The 12,043-nt window shown below is 37.6% G+C and overlaps 1 protein-coding gene and 1 long non-coding RNA gene across 7 annotated transcripts in view; one reads left to right on the top strand and one right to left on the bottom strand.

Moving 5' to 3' along the window:
• USP53 (ubiquitin specific peptidase 53) overlaps positions 1–9,857 on the bottom strand; it is a 59,229-nt gene extending 49,372 nt beyond the window's left edge. For 2 of the 5 annotated variants that reach the window (XM_057705466.1, XM_057705462.1), the window contains exon 1: positions 9,575–9,788. The gene's annotated coding sequence lies outside the window, so the exon portion shown is untranslated. Of the gene's footprint in view, positions 1–9,574 lie in introns of all 5 variants that reach the window. The other 3 variants (XM_057705464.1, XM_057705463.1, XM_057705465.1) reach the window with 3 other exon arrangements.
• Positions 9,858–10,039: 182 nt separating this feature from the next.
• Positions 10,040–12,043, top strand: part of LOC130834348 (uncharacterized) — a 176,403-nt gene continuing 174,399 nt past the window's right edge. For both annotated transcript variants that reach the window (XR_009048672.1, XR_009048671.1), the window contains exon 1: positions 10,040–10,113. This is a non-coding gene — a long non-coding RNA (uncharacterized LOC130834348). The remainder of the gene's footprint in view (positions 10,114–12,043) is intronic.

The raw sequence follows: 12,043 nt of genomic DNA on the forward strand, positions 1-12,043 counted from the left end.
TCTTCTTACTCTGCCACTCTTGGCCACTCTCCCAGTATCATACTGTTTTGATTACTACAGATTTATAATACAGTTTGAAATCAGGAAGTGTGATGCCTCCAGCTTTGTTGTTCTTTCTTAGGATAGTTTTGGGTTTTTGCGGTTCCCTACAAATTTTAGAAGTGTTTTTTCTCTTTCTGTGAAAAATATCATGGAAATTTTATACGAAATACATTGTATATACAGATGGCTTTTGGTAGTATAGACATTTTAACAATATTAATTCTGCCAACCCATGAACATAGGCTATCTTTCCCTTTATTTGTTTGGCTTCAATTTCTTTCATCAACATTTTACAGTTTTCAGCATACAGATTTTTTACTTCCTTGGTTAAATTTATTCTTAAGTATATTATTGCCTTTAATGCTATTATAAATGGGACCGTTTTAGTTCTTTCTTTTTCAGACAATTCATTGTTAGTGCATAGGAATGTAACAAGTTTCTATATGTTGATTGTGCATCCTGCAACCTAACTGAATTTATTTTTTAGTTCTAAAAGTTTTTTGGTGATTTTTAGAGTTTTCTATATATAATATCATGTTATCTGTAAACAGGGAAACTTTACTTCTTTCTCTGTGATGTAGATGCCTTTTATTTCTTTTTCTTGCCTAACTGTCCTGTCTATGACTTCCAGTACTGTGTTGAATAGGAGTGGTGAGAGTAGGCACCCTCATCTTGTTCCTGATCTTAGAGGAAAAGCTTTGGAGCTGAGTTTGATGCTAGCTGTAGGCTTAAAAATATGGCCTTTATTATGCTGAGGTACACCCACTTTGTTGAGAACTTTTATACTGAAAGTAAATTGATGGGCTTCCTAGGTGGCGCAGTGGTTAAGAATCCACCTGCCAATGCAGGGGACCCGGGTTCGATCCCTGCTCCAGGAAGATCCCACATGCCACGGAACAACTAAGCCCGTGTGCCACAACTATTGAGCCTGTGCTTTAGAGCCCGTGAGCCACAACTATTGAGCCCATGTGCTGCAACTACTGAAGCCCATGCGCCTAGAGCCCGTGCTCTGCAACAAGAGAAGCCACAGCAATGAGGAGTCTGCACACCACAACGAAGAGTAGCCCCCACTCACCGCAACTAAAGAAAGCCCACGCACAGCAAAAAAAAGACCCAACACAGCCAATTAAATAAATAAATAAATAAAGTAAATTGACTTTGTTAAATGCTTTTTCTGCATCTATTGAGATACTCATATGATTTTCAACTTTCCTTCTATTAATGTGGTATATCACACTTATTGATTGTGCAAATGTTGAGCCACCCTTGCATCCCAGGGATCAATCCCACTTGATCATGGTGATGGATCCTTTTAATGTGCTACTGAATTTGGCTCTTGCTAATATTTTGTTGAGAATTTTTGCATTTATATTCACCAGCAATATTGGCCTACTGTTTTCTTTTCTTATAGTGTCCTTATTTACCTTTGGAACCAGTGTAAAGCTGACCTTGTAAAATGAGTCTGGAAGTATTCCCTCCTCTTCAATTAATTGGAAAAGTTTGAGAAGGACTGACAATTTTATCTTATGCAAGTATTTCTCTTTTTTTAATGCAAGTATTTTAAACTTATGATTTAAAAATTTTAACTTTAACTTGAAAATGTGCCAGGAGTTTGAAAGGGGGGAAAAAAAGGAAGAGAAAGAAAATCACCACTGTTTTCTTATGAATCAGTGCTTTGCCAGTAATAAGTTAACCCCAAAAGGCAAGATTCCAGGCCTTCTCTCCTTCATTACCCTAGATACTAAGTGCATTTTCTTCTCCCAAATTTGAAGCCCAGTACCATATTAGGAAATCTATACCACACTATTTAAAGTCTTTAGTTGGTGTAAATTTCTTTCTCTATGTTTAAAATGGAGAGAACTAGGCTACATAGAATTTATTCAAATTCTAACAACCAAGGATTTGATTAGGCTCCTAGAACAGTCTGGGTAAATGGTAATAATAGTTTAAATTGGACTCATTAAAGCCATTATGGTTAAATTGTATCCCCCTCCCCAAAAGATATTTTGAAGTCCTCGCCTCTAGAACCTTTATTTCCTGAGCTGTGACCATGACCTCACTTGGAAACAGGGCTTTTACAAATGTAATTAGATTATGATGAGGTCATTAGGATGGGGCCTAATTCAACAGACTAGCGGAAGTCATTAGAAGAAGAGACAGAGACATACAGAGAGAATACCATGAGAAGATGACAGACAGAGATTAGAATGATACAGCTATAAGTCAAGGAAAACCAAGAATTGACAGCCACCACCAGAAGCTACAAAGTGGCAAGGAAAGATTCCATGCAGAGCCCTCAGAAGGAATGAATCCTGCCAACACCTTGACTTTAGACTTCTAGCCTCAAGAACTGTGGGAGAATAAACTTCTATTGTTTTAAGCCATCTGGTTTGTGGTACTTTGTGACAGCAGTCCTAAGAAACTAATACAATAACTGATAAACCCGTGAGACTCTTTTATTTGTTCTTTTAAGTATATTGGTTTTTAATTATAAAATAGTATTTGTTTTTCATATAGATATCTAAAATACATATAAATACTGCATAAAGAAAATTAGAAACACCTACAATCCCATAGTAGTAGAGAATCACTGTTAAAACTATTTAAATATATTCTTAATAGTACCCTATCCTAGCCATCAAACTGTAAAGTGAAATTTCATTTTAACATCTTTGCACTAATAAGCAATATAGCTACTCAAGGACACACTGAATGATATATTTCAATGATATATTACTATGTTCATCTTACTAGTAAAAGTATTTAAGGCTTTATTTTAGATAACTAGATAGCAAGCTATCTATAGGTATATAGATACATATACCTATATATAGATATATAACAAGTTAAAGCAATTAAAAAATTCATTATAGAGCTACCTCATTTTTATAAAGTTGAAGGATTACAGTAAGAAAATTGAAGAAAGATGTCCTTTGAAACAGAAAACTACTGTCACTCTACAAATGGAGAAACTGGAGAAGACTATACTAGAAAATTTATAAAACAAACACAGAAAATAAAATTAAAGTAGTAAGGACAAACTTTGCCACCACCACCAAAACCAGCAAATTTTAACTAATTTTCGATGCTTTGTACTTTTTTTGCTCAATTTCTTTGTGTTCAATAAAGAACTGTGTTTTATTTCTTCCAGCTTTTACTAATCACTAGTTTTCACTGGTAACTAATCAGAGAAAAACAGGAGTGCATGTGTATCCAGAATACAGAGTATGAACATTAAAGGCAATGGCTTATGGCAATCTGCTTTAAGACATGACCTTCAGAAGAAAAGTATGCCAAAGCAGGCATAACTTAACCTTCCTTTGCCTTGACAAAGCTCCAAACTGCACTCTTGCTTTACCTATATCTTCTTCCCCATCTTAGCTGATAGCAACTTCATCATTCCAGTTGCTCAGAATAAATATCTTGGTATCATCTTTGACTCCTCTTTCTTGCATATCTCAGTCAGAATATGCCTGATTCTCACCACCTCCACTTCTACTATTCTGGTCTTAGCCATCATCAGATCTTGCCTGAACAGACTCCTAAATGTCTCCTAGCTTCTACCTTTACCCCTTACAGTCTATCCCCAAGATTAGACAAAGAAATCCTTCTAAAATCAAATCATAACGTCATTCCTCTGCTTAAAACCTTGTAATGGGTCCTTATTAATTCAGATGAAAAACCAAAAAGTCTACAATGGCCTGCAAAGCCCATACTACCTTCTAAAAGTAAAAAAGTTTTCTTCTATACTCTCACACCACTTCTGAGCCCAGATGTGTGGGTTTTTACACAACAAGCGATTATCTACTACTCGGCAGGCACTACAATTTAACTCAATTTGACACTACCGGAGTTAAGGTCAGATTCCACAAGTCAAAGGCTCAGTCCCACTAGACTGACACCCCCCCCCCCAACCACAAGTCCCAAGCTGCCACCTGTAAGTCTGATCAACCACCAATAAATTAGGGGTGCCCACCGACCTCTTCCATGGATTCAATTAACTTGCTAGCATAGCTCTGGAAAATGGCTTACTTGAGTAGATTTCAAGTTTATTATAAAAGGATACAAGTCAGGAAGAGACAGATGGAAGAGCTGCATAGGTCAAAAAGTATGTGGGAAGGGGCATGGAGCTTCCATGCCCTCTCAACAAACACCACCCTCCTAGCACCTCCACAAGTTCACCAACCCAAAAGCTTTCTGAATCCCTAAAAAGTCCTAACTTTTTATGGAGGCGTCATTACATAGGCAAGCTTGATTAAATATCTGGCCATCAGTGAGTAGCTCAATCTCTACCTCTCCCCTCCCTGGAGGTATTGGTGGGGGGGGGGGAGCTTGGGCTGAAAGTTCCAATCCTCTAATCACATAGCTGGTTCCCTGGCAATCAGTTCCCACCCTGAGGCTAGACCCCAGCCACCAGTCATCTCATTAGCACACAGAAAAACATTTATCGCTTTGTAGATTCTAAGAGTTTTAGGAGTAGTGTGCTGGGAAACAGCCAGAGACTAAATATATATTTCTTATTATGTAAAACCTGCCCACCTCCTCACCTCTAGCTTCATCTCTACTTTCCCTTTACATTCTCCATTTCAGCTTCATGGGCCTCCTTGTTATTCCTGAACAAACCATGAAAACTCCTGCTCTAAAGCCTTTACACTATCTATTCCTCTGCCTGGAATACACCTCCCCTTGATACCCACAGGGTTTCTCCCTGACTCACTTCATGATTGCTTTGCTCAAAAAATCAGCTTCTATATGAGGCCTATACTTATTTAAAATTGCAACCCACTCCACATTCCCAATACCCCTTCCCCTGCTCTACTTTTTCTTTCCTCCTTGGCATTCTTCACCAACTAATATAGTATACAATTGACTTATTTTTATTATTGTTTATTATTGTTTCTCCTCCCAATCCTCTTAGAATATAAGGTAAATTCCAAGCATCTAGAACAATGCATAGTACATGGTAGGTAATCACTGAATACTTATTGAATGAAGCTCAGGAAATAAAGTGAAACCTCAATCAACGAACCCTCTGCAATCAACAAAGATGACCTAGTCACTAAGGGTATAGGACAATTTCCCACTCTCTTGCAGCTAGTTTAGTGTCGGTACTATAATGACAAGGAGGTAAGATTATCTCAGGCCTATACAGTAGTACCTTATAAGAAGAAAAATCTTCCAGGGTTCAAACAGCCTGCTCACCTAAAACTAAGGAAGGTCATCATTAGAAGCGCAAAAGTTCATTATGCAGGCTGAGAAGTTTAGAAGAAGCCAAAGCACAAAGTACCTAGTAAACAAAAGAATGCCCTGAAGGGTTCTTCATAAGGATGGAATCCATGTTTCGATACTGACTTCATGATTCCCAATTATTCTACCTCTGAAAAGTTTCCACCAACACAGCACATTATACTCAACTACTTAATCATTAAAAGTAGATGAGTTCCATCATCTATAATCACAATCTATATAAAAAGATTCATAGAATTATTGTAAGAATCATAAATCATGTATAAAATACCTAATAAATGCCCAAAACATAGCAGGCACTCAGTAAATGCAAGCTAATTATAATAACAGCAAAAAAAACCTTTGTTAAATGATTTTTAACAATATAAATACACATTTGAAGAAAAAGTAAATGCTGTATTATAGTTTATAATTTTGTTATTTCTCCATTTCCTTAAACTGACATATCAATCTTGACTAAAGCCTTAATCCAAATTAGTGGCATCAGATAAACTGTACAATAAAGTATTAATTTCTAAATTTTAAAATCTATTAATAAGTCATTCTTAGAGGAAAATAAACAGTTTCATTCATAGAGCTAATGTACTTTAAGAAAACTTAAAATATGAAAAATTCTAATTTACAAAAAAATGTTTGGGAATGCTTCACTTTACAAGTAGATTCACCATAGTATTATTTTAAACATTCATTTACAAACTGGGCTAAAGAAAGAGAAATGAGTGACAATGTTAGAAGGCAATGCATCAGAAATAAAGGGAAAGCAACTCTGAAATAACAATGTAAGCAACAGTGAAGATTCAATTTAGAAAAATTCAACCTATGTATACAACTTCTCAGAAGAATAATTCAAAACTTAATTAATGACAATTTTAATTCATAAATAACATGACAATCCATCCAGCCATAAACAGTAACTAGGGCACCCAAAGTGCACCTTGACATTGCTCACATCATGTCTCTGGGTCACAAGAATTCTCCCCACAACCTGTATTACCGACCCTTGTGCTGTCTATCCAGTGTTCTCCTTACACTTAAGATGCAATACACATATCATCTTCATTCCCTTAGTTATTCTGGCTTCCCTCTATAGCAACACAGTATAAATCTTTAACAAAGGTATGTAAAAAATACAGTGGTAATCAAAAATGAAGATAATTCACAGGTGTGATGCGGGTGACTGAGAAGCTGGAAGAGAAGGGAAGCAGCATCTTGCAAAGGCCAAGTATATAAGAAAAAGACTATTTTTTTCTTTGGAAACTCGATGCAGCTGGAGAAGGATTGGGAACAGCCAGAGATGAGGTTTAGGAAAGGTTATTTCTTTCTCTTATTTCTGACTACTTTGACACTGTCTTACTAATTTTCCGATCTCTAGTGCTTACCATACAACAATAGGTCAATAAATATTTACTGAATAAATCTGCTAGCTTGGAAAAACACAAAAAGTAAGTAAAAAAAACTTCCAAATTCCAAAGGCAACGTATTTCTTCAAACTGCTTTTTGCAGGTCAATGTTTGTAAAAATAGAAGACTAATGTAATTATTTCAAATTAATTCAAAAATATCATGACAACTCAGATAACCTGACTATCATTAAAAAAGCTAAGATACTGAAATATGGCTTGTGTTGCATAACATTTTATTTTCTGATGAATTACAAATATATAAAGCAACTTTTCTGAAGTGACTCATGCAAAACAAAAATTCTTCAACCACATGCAATGGTTTGTGACACTTTGGAGTATGTCAATGGACACCTTTGATGGTCTAATGAAGCCTATGAACCCCTTAGAATAATGTCTGTAAAGCATAAAATTCATGGGATTAAAAAAAAGAGAGAATGTATAAGATTCCAAAGAAAACCAATTACATTAAAATTCAATCCTAACCACAGACCACAGTTCTAATCACGTACCCTTAGTTTATAAAAGAACTGCTGGTAGAGGATATGGACTAACTTGGAAAAGTAAAGAACAAATACTTTTGCCTAAATATTCTATATATGAGGTATTCCTATTACTTAAAGAAAATAGCCAAGATTAGGATATTAAATAGTTGTTTAAAGTTTAAATAACCTTTGAAGATTTTATCTGTGGTGGAACATTTCTTGTTTCTATTGTGACCATATACAGTAATGCAAAATGTTCTAAAATCATTACATCTGTACAAACTTAATACACTAATGCTACATATGTATCATCACTAATTTGTAGCTATCTCTCCAAATATGACATAAATTAGCACACTTCCTCCTTTAATCCAAGAACTCATGAGCAACAGTAGACTATACTGACAATCTTTTGGGGCCGAGCACACCTAGCACATCCTGTGTTCAAAATACTTCTAGATGAAATATTTAAGTTACCTTACTGTAGCTTGCCTTAGGGCCTATAATTAAGAAAAACCTTACAGTTAAACCTATCAGATAACAATATCTGCTAAGTATTTTAATAACTAAACATTTCTGTAGAGTAGCTCAATCTACCACTTTATAGATTTCAAACATATTTTTGGAAAATTGTAGGGTAAACAATGTCCTTTCTAGCATGATAGGTGAGTGAATTCCAAGCAGTTCCAGAAGGGAAAATAACTGTAATTTTGACTTCTGAATGTGTACTTTACCCTAAAACAGAATTTTCATTTTTAAACTCTTTGTCTTGCTAAGAGAAACTTCTAAACCATAATTCCAAAATTGTGTTTCCTAATACCACAGTTTAAAATAAACATTTTACACTAAACACTAGAAAAGATCTTGGAACACAGTACATACCAAAATAAGTTGTGTGATTTTTTCTTTTTTTTTTTAAGGAAAAGAATAAACTAGGTAAAAATGGTGCCCTTCCACGATTAAAACAGCTTTCTTTGTAAAAGTTACTTTTTCGTATCTTGTAAAGAAAATAATATCAATGAATGACTATTAGTGTCAAATTCCATGACCTATATGCAATCTACACACATTTATTAAAAGATTTTTTTAGTTAATAGGGAAAAGTAAAGATCTGTTCTTGGTTGCTTATTTTTCATACTGTAGGAAAAAAATACACTAACTACCAGTGAGTTGAGCTGAATAAATCACCATCAGGGTTTATCACCAGTAACCATGAACCTAAACAAACTGTCCAAAGAGCTCATTTTAAAAACGTATAAAATGTAAAATAAAAACAAAAACTTTGTTTTTTCAGAGCATAATTAACTGCTACCTACAGTGAGTTTGTCTATTTGGAATTATGACAATAGTAGATAAATCATATATTTTGATTTTGCAAAAATAAGGTTCGTTTTTTTAATTGCTCTTTACAAGATTAAGGACTTATGCCTAGACAATTATCATGGAACTGAAAGAAACAGAAAATTAAACTAACAAGAAGAATTAACTTAGCCAAAAGTTCAATTCAATCAGAAGTTTGTTAGCAACTTCTTCTCCTTTTAAATATTAAGGATTAGTAACGCTTTTCTTTAAAGAACAGGACTAAAAGTGAATCAGACCCTAGTCACAAAGAACCTCCTCACTATAAACATCCCTCGGAAATAGCCTTGAAAATTCCTCGCAAAAAAATTTTTTTCCAGATGAGAAAACATTTGGCAAACTCTGCTATCTAACAGATAAAGCCTTGCAGTAATTTTGCAAGCATTAACCAGGCTTCACACTGATAAAGAAAACCTTGTAGCAAGATACCAAAACCTCCGAGCACGCTCAGATTGCAGGCTTTAGAAACCCTCCCGATTACACCTGTGCAAAGACTTCCTGTTCTCCAACGATGTTTAAAAGTAGTTTGGTAAACGTCCCATAAGTCGCCGTTTAGAAGCTAAACATTAACTTTATAAATTACTACTACCACCCAGAAACCAGCAGCTCAAAGATCCTCACGAATCATCTCTTCTCCAACATAATCACCTGGACCCCTTTAAAAAGCTGCTGCTCGGGAGAGGCAATGGCTTGCAAAGTGAGGGGCAGGCGCCAGATACGCGTAATATTCACAAACCCGATGCACTGAGAAACCCAGCAAGAGCCCTGGCCAGCCCTCACACACAGCAGCAACTAACAACCGCGACCCAGTAAGTACAGCACCTCCTCCCTCCGCGCGCGCCTCCAGCCTGGCCAAAGGCATCTCCGCCAGATCCCGGACGCGCCGGGCAAAGAGCCCCGCGTCTGCCCCGAGGACAGTGGGGTGGGGGAGACGGTCTCGGGGCTGCGAGGGGAGAGACGAGGTCTGGACCTGGAATGAGGGTCTTCTAGTCAGGCCCATACGAGTTGGATCTCCGCCCAGGGACTAGTTTTGGAGACTTACCTTGAGCTCTGCCCTTTTAAGTGATAGGAACGTGCGGTCCAGGTAGAAAAATACGGGCCTTTTACCTCCACAGGGCAACCTCCCGCTTGCCCAGCTCCGCCTCAGGCTGATACCAGGCTGACCCACCAACAGCTGCCACCGTAACCGAGGCTCACCGGGAACTGGAGCAGAAGCGACTGGTCTCCGCCGCCCAGAGCTCGACCCAGCGCACGGAGCATGCGCACACGCCTCAACACCCAAAGGCCAGTCCGGGCAGTGACACCTGCGATCAACAGGTCCTGGGAACCCCGCCCCAATCCTCGCCTCGCCCCCGCCCCGCCTCTTTGGAGCTGGCCCCGCCTTCATGTTCAAGGAGCTGGCCCCGCCCCCGCACGCGATTTCCCGGCTTTCCGGACTTGCGGAACTGTGTTCCCGCGGGGATTCGATGGGGCGCGCGATTCAGCCGAGGCGCGAGATCCCGCGAGAGCGGGAGCTTGACCGTTTTTCCTCAGGCGGGAGCGGAGCGCTGGGGCTTAGCTGTTGGAGAAAGGTGGATGCAGGTTGGTCTGTGTGGTGTAGAGGGCAGGAAGGGATAGTTCCTCACGTGGAGGTGGTTATTCCGATACTCTTGGTCATTTATTTATTCAGTGTTTCCTAAAGCTCAGGGACGGGAATCCGTCAAGGACTAGCCTTTAAGTTACATGTTGTTACCTCAGAGAAAACAACCTGCATTGCCTGGCCTCGGAACCCTATGGGAATACACAGTTCTCTTTAGCTTTCCGTGGATCATCACGATCTGTTTGCAGTTAAGTGACTTCCTTTGGCACTAATGAATATCCCCCAGCTGGTTATTTCGTGACTACTAATAAAATGAAAGCCTTAAGAAACATATTGACCCGGTTAATGGTTAATTGTGGTGAGAAAAATGTGGCTGCCTCCTTACTGTGCTTTCAGTAGATTTGAAGTTGCAAGCTAATGCTTGGAAAATGGGCTAAACTTTGTTTTGTAATAACTTGTTTCTTAGGAATAGTAAATGAAAAACCCACTGTCATCTGTAGTATCACAGATCCCTCTCAATAAGTAGTAAAGTTTTGGAACTCATTTCAAAATTGTTGCAGGTACAACATACAGATTATAAAAATTTATTTAACGAAACTCGTAGGTAACTCTAAAAGTTAATTTGAAGAAACAGAATGAAGAAACAAACATTTTAGGTCGGTATAAACAAATAGTACTTGGGACTGAATCAGAGCTTATTGAGCATTTAATGTTCCCTTCAATGAACTGGGAACTGAAGAAAATACAATATTTAAGATGTGGTTCTTGCCTTCAGGAAATGTAAAACTAGGAGGATGAGAGGGAAAAAAACCTCTACATTTAAAAAATGACATCATTAATTCTACCCTTAGTTTCCTTAGTGCTGCTTTCTCCTGGTTCTGCAACTCCCTCTCTATGCACTTTAAATATTTTTCTTCTTATGTGTGCCCTATGTGTTCCCAAACTCTCCATTTTCTTTTGTTGTTACTCCTCTTGTCTCCTTGAGCAATCTCTTCCCCTTGATGGACTTACATACTAAGTATCCATGGACTCCCAAATGTATATCTTTAGGTTAGACCTTTTTAAGCAACAGCATCTTCGTTTGGATTTCATATAGGTACTTAAATATGTCCCAAATTGACATGGGCATCTTTGCCTTTCCCTACTCGTAGTGCAATATCTCTTCCCACCCATCTGGAACCTACCCCAATTTCCTTCCCTATTTCAGATAGTCGCATCCAGTTTCCCAAGTCAGGAATCAATGGGTACCCCTATATTATATTTCCTCTATCCTAATATCAAATTTTATTGATTCATCTCCTTAAGGATCTCTCAAAGCCACCACTCATTTTAATCTCCATTCTCACTGTTTTAATCCATCAAGTAATCATTTCTCCTAACTCATCTCCCTTGACTGTTGCAATAACCTCTAGTTATTTCCCATTCCAGTCCAACCTCGAGGCTGTTAAGAGTTTTTCTTACATGAAAATATGATAATGATACTCCTCACCAAGATTTTTTCAGGGGTCCCCCATCACCTTCATGATCTGGCCTCAGACTTTTAATCTTATCTACCATTCTTGCCCATTTACTCCACACTAGCTATACTGAACTCCTTGCTCTTCTGTGATTCTACTAGGTTCTCTCAAGATCCTTTAGGTCTCAGTTGAGTACTTATTTCTTCCATGGAACCTTTTATAACTTCCTGAGACAGACTTGCCCTTCCTTCACCATTTTTGGACTTATTTATAACAATTTTGTGGTAGTATAATTATTTCTTTACAGATGTAACTAACAGAGCACTCTTGAAAAATAATTTGAACTGTGGATAATAAAGTCATACTATCTCCCTCATTTTGAGATTATAGAAGAATGCCCTTCAGTTCACCCTGTTCAAGAATTTGACTTAACCCTGACTGTACACTTTTTTTAATCATGTAATTTCAAACTTTA

The sequence above is a fragment of the Hippopotamus amphibius genome, chromosome 13 (genome assembly GCF_030028045.1).
Source record: "Hippopotamus amphibius kiboko isolate mHipAmp2 chromosome 13, mHipAmp2.hap2, whole genome shotgun sequence".
In the NCBI taxonomy this organism is placed as follows: domain Eukaryota; kingdom Metazoa; phylum Chordata; class Mammalia; order Artiodactyla; family Hippopotamidae; genus Hippopotamus; species Hippopotamus amphibius.